The 5,278-nt window shown below is 57.8% G+C and overlaps 2 non-coding genes across 2 annotated transcripts; one reads left to right on the forward strand and one right to left on the reverse strand.

The window, feature by feature from the left end:
- The first annotated feature begins 128 nt into the window (after positions 1-128).
- Positions 129-201, forward strand: TRNAW-CCA (transfer RNA tryptophan (anticodon CCA)). The gene has a single exon. It is a non-coding gene; the product is annotated as a tRNA-Trp (tRNA).
- Positions 202-1,649: 1,448 nt separating this feature from the next.
- Positions 1,650-1,858, reverse strand: LOC138990073 (small nucleolar RNA U3). Its single transcript, XR_011466241.1, has one exon. It is a non-coding gene; the product is annotated as a small nucleolar RNA U3 (small nucleolar RNA).
- Between the last annotated feature and the right edge of the window lie 3,420 nt (positions 1,859-5,278).

The following is a 5,278-nucleotide window of genomic DNA, read 5'->3' on the forward strand; positions in this document are numbered from 1 at the left end:
GACAGTAGCCCCTGCTTTCTGCAACTAGTCAAAAGTCTGCACAGCAACGAAGACCCAGCACAGCCAAAAGTAGATTAATTTTTTAAAAGTCAATAAATAAATACTAAAAAAAAAGAAGATAGGGAACTTCCCTGATGGTCCAGTGGCTAAGACTCCATGCTCCCAATGCAGGGGACCCAGGTTCGATCCCTGGTCAGGGAACTAGATCCCACATGCTGCTGCTGCTGCTGCTGCTGCTGCTAAGTCGCTTCAGTCGTGTCCGACTCTGTGCGACCCCATAGACAGCAGCCCACTATGGGATTCTCACATACTGCAACTAAAACCCAACACAGTCAAATAAATAAATAAAAATAAATATTAAAAATAAATAAATAAACACAATCTGGAAGGATCTGAATGGTCCACCCACCATAGTGCACCCCCATGCCCAGCACGGAGCTGCCATGTTTGAGGGCTCTGTCGTTTCTTGTGAATGCGTGCACCCTGGTCCAGTGATACTCATACCCACCCGGGGAACAGCAGGCTTTGAGAGGGTGCACCGTTGTCCCCATTGCATAGATACGGGGGTAGATCAGTGGGAATCCCCAGGTGCCCGGCTCTGAACTCATCCTGAGGCCGGAACCTGGCCTGTCGGGAAGGGCAGGAGAGACCAGGGAACAGGGACAATCCCAGGGCCGAGACAGCCCAGAAGGTGACTGGGCCGTGGCTGGGTGGGATCCCAGGGTCTGGGAACGACCCCTCAGGATGCAGTGACCCGTGCTCTTCCCCTTTGTCCCCTCCCCCCTGCCCACCATGGGTCAGCTCCCTGGTCCCAGCCTAGACATCTGGAACTGGGACAGACAAAGGGCCGCAAGGAGGGACAATAACCTTCTGTCCATTTTCAGATGCCGGGCCGGGCCTGGCCAGGGCTGGGGGCCGGAGCCCCGGCAAGGCGGTGCCAGGCCCCCCGCGGGCAGCGGACAATGTTGGCAGTGATGGAGAGGAGGCATTTCAAAGCGTTTTGTTCCCGGTGACCCCCTCCCCCCAACATCTCGCCCCAGCTCAGGGTGAGGCCCCAGCCCCACCCCCAGCCACCCAGGCCCCTGCTCCGGGCGGCTTGGGGACCGGCCACATTCTTGACCTCAGGGGAAAAGTTTAGACTCTCTGCGCCCTGGGCAACAATAACAGTGTCACAGACCTGATTTAGGAGCAGCGCTTACCATCACAAAGCGGCAGACAAAGAGCCTGGTCTGAGAACGCGCCGGGCCTCTGCGCCTACTCCTCCAACCTCTGTTCACTCCTCTCCAAGGCTCTGCCTGGGCAGGACTGGGTACCAGGGCCTGACCCTGAGCATAGAAAGCCAGAGCAGGACTCAGGAGTGAAGGAAAAGGGATGGAGGATCCAACTGGGAATGAGGGAGCCTGAGAGCTTTCCTGAGAGTACCTCTCCTCTCTGGGCCTCAGTTTCTCTCTCTGTAACCAGGTGGCTAAACTATAAGGCTCAAAGTAAGAGGCTCTAATCCTGCAGACAGGGGAGGTCTCTTTGATGATGATCATGAAAAGGATTTCTCACTTCATTCTGGGCACTTCACAGAAGTCAGGCACTGAGATCACTGACTGACCCCTTGCTACCTTAAGCCACCACTTCTTTTTCTTTTTTAAATGATGGAGACCACGCAGCAGCATCCTCTGCCTCTTACTCTCCCAGAGGAAGAGGAGAATTATCAACAGCCAGTGGCAGTTGCAGAAACAACCCTCAGAGCAGGTTGCACACTCAGAGAGAATGGAGAGCCTCTTCCTTGGGGTTTCTGGTGTTCGACAGGGTCAGAGAAACTTCTCCAGTAATGAACTATAGTCAGGATTCCTGAAAGAATTTTTCATCCCCTTTGATCATTTAATCCTCACCAACCTCACAAAGCGGGTGTACCGTTAACCCTAGTTTGCAGTTGATAACTGAGGCTCAGAGAAGCTGAGTTGTTTGTCCCAGGCCACACAGCTTGGAGGTTACGGAGCCGAGATACCAGGCAAGGCTGGTTCCCCTCTGATTATAGATTCTACTGTGGAGGGAAGGAGAGAAGGACAACGAGAGGCAGCTGGACCCTGCTGAGTCCTGGGTGGGAGGGCCTCTCCTCCCAGCCAGAAGGCTATGAATAAATAAATGTCTGATTACCCCCAGGGGGAATTCCACCCTTGGAGCAGGTGCCTTTAAAAACTAGATTGATTCTTGTCTGTGAGCATAGGTTGGCTTGGCCAAACACCCAGATGCAGGGGATTGGACACAATGACCTCTAGTGGAGACCTCCTAGTAATTAGAGGCAGGATAGGGGGACATTTAAAGGCTTAGGATGCTGGAGCCAGCCTGTGAGTTCGAATCCCAGCTCCTAGCAGTGTGTGCACAGACAAGTGACTTCCACTTTCTGCGCCTTGGTTTTCCAGTCTGCAAAACTGCATCCACCTTCTAGGAGACCATTCAGCGAAGTACACGCAAGGCCTTGGAATGGCACCTGACTCAGTGAGGGCTGTCTGCTACACAGGGCAGGACACCTCAAGGTGGGCACTTTGGGGACCCTGTGGCAGGCAGGCAGCTGTTGGCCTCGCTTTCCAGGGAGTGGTTAGGCTTTGATTACAGCATGAGGCACTGTGGTTACACCCTGAGCTCTACGGAGGCCCTGTATTCTGGGCTCTGAAAAGCCGAGGCCAATCATGGCTTCCGAGGGGCCATCAGAAGAGACTGACTTCTCTGATGCCTGGGCAGGGGCTCTTGGGCCTGGGCACGGTGCCTGGAGAGAGGACAGAAAGCTAAGGGTGCCCTGGGAGGTGCTGTCTGCAGTCTGCCCTCCCACTGCTGTCCCTGAAAAATCCAGAGGGACCAAACCGTATGTGGAGGGGGACGGCCAGGGACCTGTGCATGGCCGGCATCCGCAGCACAAACGGTACGGCCCCTGGCGTCCTCAGGGGGCCTGGTGGGCTTGAGTTCCAACTCCACCACCAGGATGAGTTGCTACCCCTCTCTGAGCTCATCCCAAAGGTCATTTAGGATCCAGAGTGTTTAGAGGAGACCATCCCAGGAGCCTCTGTGATTCCACAGGTCTAATCAAAAAGTTGGCTTGGAATCCAAGAGTCCTGCTTGCCAGAGTCCAGCCCCTTCTGCCTCCCTTCATCTGCAAACTTCAGCTCCAGCTCCTCTAATCACCCTGTGGCTCCTCTCACCAAACCACCAGCGCCACGCGCACCGCAGACAGAGGGCGAGACAGCCCGACAGAAACTGGCGCGATTTCTGGGGATGCGTGGGGCTCCTGGGAGCCCCAACGAGGACAGCCTCCCACTCCCTCCCTGCCTGCTTGGGGGCGGGAGGAACACTCACCTGTGGGGCAGAGCGTCTGTCTTGGGGTCCCCTCGGCCCTGGAGGCGGGCGGCACTGCTGGAGCCGCCGTCTCTGGCACAAGGTGATTTCCCTACCCAGTTCCTGCTGCTGAGGAGGGCCGGTCAGGCAGGCCTTCAGGTGCCAGCCCGCCCTTCCTGGGCACAGATTTTCCTGGCATCTGCCGGGCAGGGAGGGCACTGGTTGAGGGGCTGGGCCATGGGGCTGGGCAGGACTGGGGCAAAGGTGTCTCCTAGGGGGCTTGTCTGCGGTCCCTGAACCCACTCCTTCTCTGGACACTGTGGGCCAGGGGTCCAGGAAGCCATGGGCCCTTGGGAACCCAGAGAGGGTGGATGGAGCAAGGCTGAGAGGAGCCCCAGGCCCTGCCCCATCTGCCCCCCGCACCCCTCCATGCCCCCGCCCCAGCGGGCCAGCACGGGCTCAGGCTGAGGTGTTTGTTTTTCCTGTCTTCACACTGACTCCATTCAGAGCGGCCTTTCTCCACCCCCGGCCAGTGGCCAGGGAGCCAGGGCACCAGGGCACCAGGGAGAGAGATCACTGCCCCCACCCTCCTCTGTTTGCAACCCCCTCCTGCCATCTTCCCCTCGGGAATGCCAGCCTCCTCGAGGGCTTCCTGGTTTGGGGGGTACTGCAGAATTTGGGGGGGACTGGGGCAGGGGGGCCCACCCCAGAGAAGAGTAAAAGAGGGGAACCAAATGGAGCTGAGGCGGTGGGGAAGAGGGGTGTGACGTGAGGTCAGGAAAGAAGAGAAGAGGGACAGGGCTGTATGAGGGCCTGGCAGGGAGCAGGGCTCCTCACACAGGAGGCCGGGGCAGAGGTGGGTGGGGCGGGGAGGGCGCACAGAGCCAGAGCGATGGAGCAGGGGATGGGCACTGGAGGCGGGGAGCACCTTCACAGGCTGACGCAGGGCCGCACGCCTGGCCCTGGGCCCTCAAGGCTTGGGAGCTCCTGACTCCCACCTGAAGAGTAGCCTCTTCCTCATCCCTGGGCCCAGGGCCCCAGGCGGGGGGGCTGTGACCTGGTCTGGGGCCCCAGGGGAGGGAGAAGGGTGAAAAGTTTCCCCAAGTCAGAAGGCCACGGGGGAGGCTTCTCAGGGGGGGTCCCGCTCTTTGCTCCCTCTGACTGTCACGTTGGTACATAAAGGGGGTAGAAAGGTCAGATGCGGCCTTTCAGGCCCGTGGGAAAAACTCTGCCCATTTCCCTAATCCATATTTATTGGTGTGAGACACTGGGGTGGGAGGAAGCCCCCCGCCCCCACCCGCCGCCCCGGCCAGGCCAGGTTAGCACTAAGAACAGGCTCCATGTCACCCAAATCCTACTCTTTGTCTCCAGATTGGCTCCAGAGTCCTCCCCCTTCCCTCCTCCCCTTTGCTCCCCCCCACCCCCTTTGGGGTTGCCAAGCAACCGTGGAAGGGTAGCTGAGATATTTTCTTTATTACAAGCAAAGGCAAGACAGCATCATGGCCCCAGGAGGGGAGTAGGCTGGGGGCTGTGCTCTAGGGGGACCTCGCTACCTCAGTCTGCTCCTGAGTGTGGGCAGTGGGGAGACAGAGCCTCAGAGCCCAAGAGAAAGGGGAAGGAGGAAGCGAGTTGCGGTGACTAGGTGGACGGGGACACAAATGGGGACCCAGTCCACAGAATGCTGGAGAAGCGGTGGAGCCCGGTGGCCCAGGCCTGAGCCCTCGCCTGTAACCCACCGGCTCTGCGTCCTGGGCCAGGTCACTTCCCTTCTCTGGCCTAATTCTACCCCTTGATAAAATGAGAATAATAACGTGTATTATCTCATTTAATGCTCACATTAACCCCATAAGACCTTCATTCCCCTCCACCTTTTAACGGCTTAGGAACCTGAGGCTCAGAGAGAATGTGATGTGTTTCCCAGGGAAGTGGCAGAAAGTGAAGATTCCTGAGCCCCAAC

The sequence above is a fragment of the Bos mutus genome, chromosome 11 (assembly GCF_027580195.1).
Source record: "Bos mutus isolate GX-2022 chromosome 11, NWIPB_WYAK_1.1, whole genome shotgun sequence".
In the NCBI taxonomy this organism is placed as follows: Eukaryota; Metazoa; Chordata; class Mammalia; order Artiodactyla; family Bovidae; genus Bos; species Bos mutus.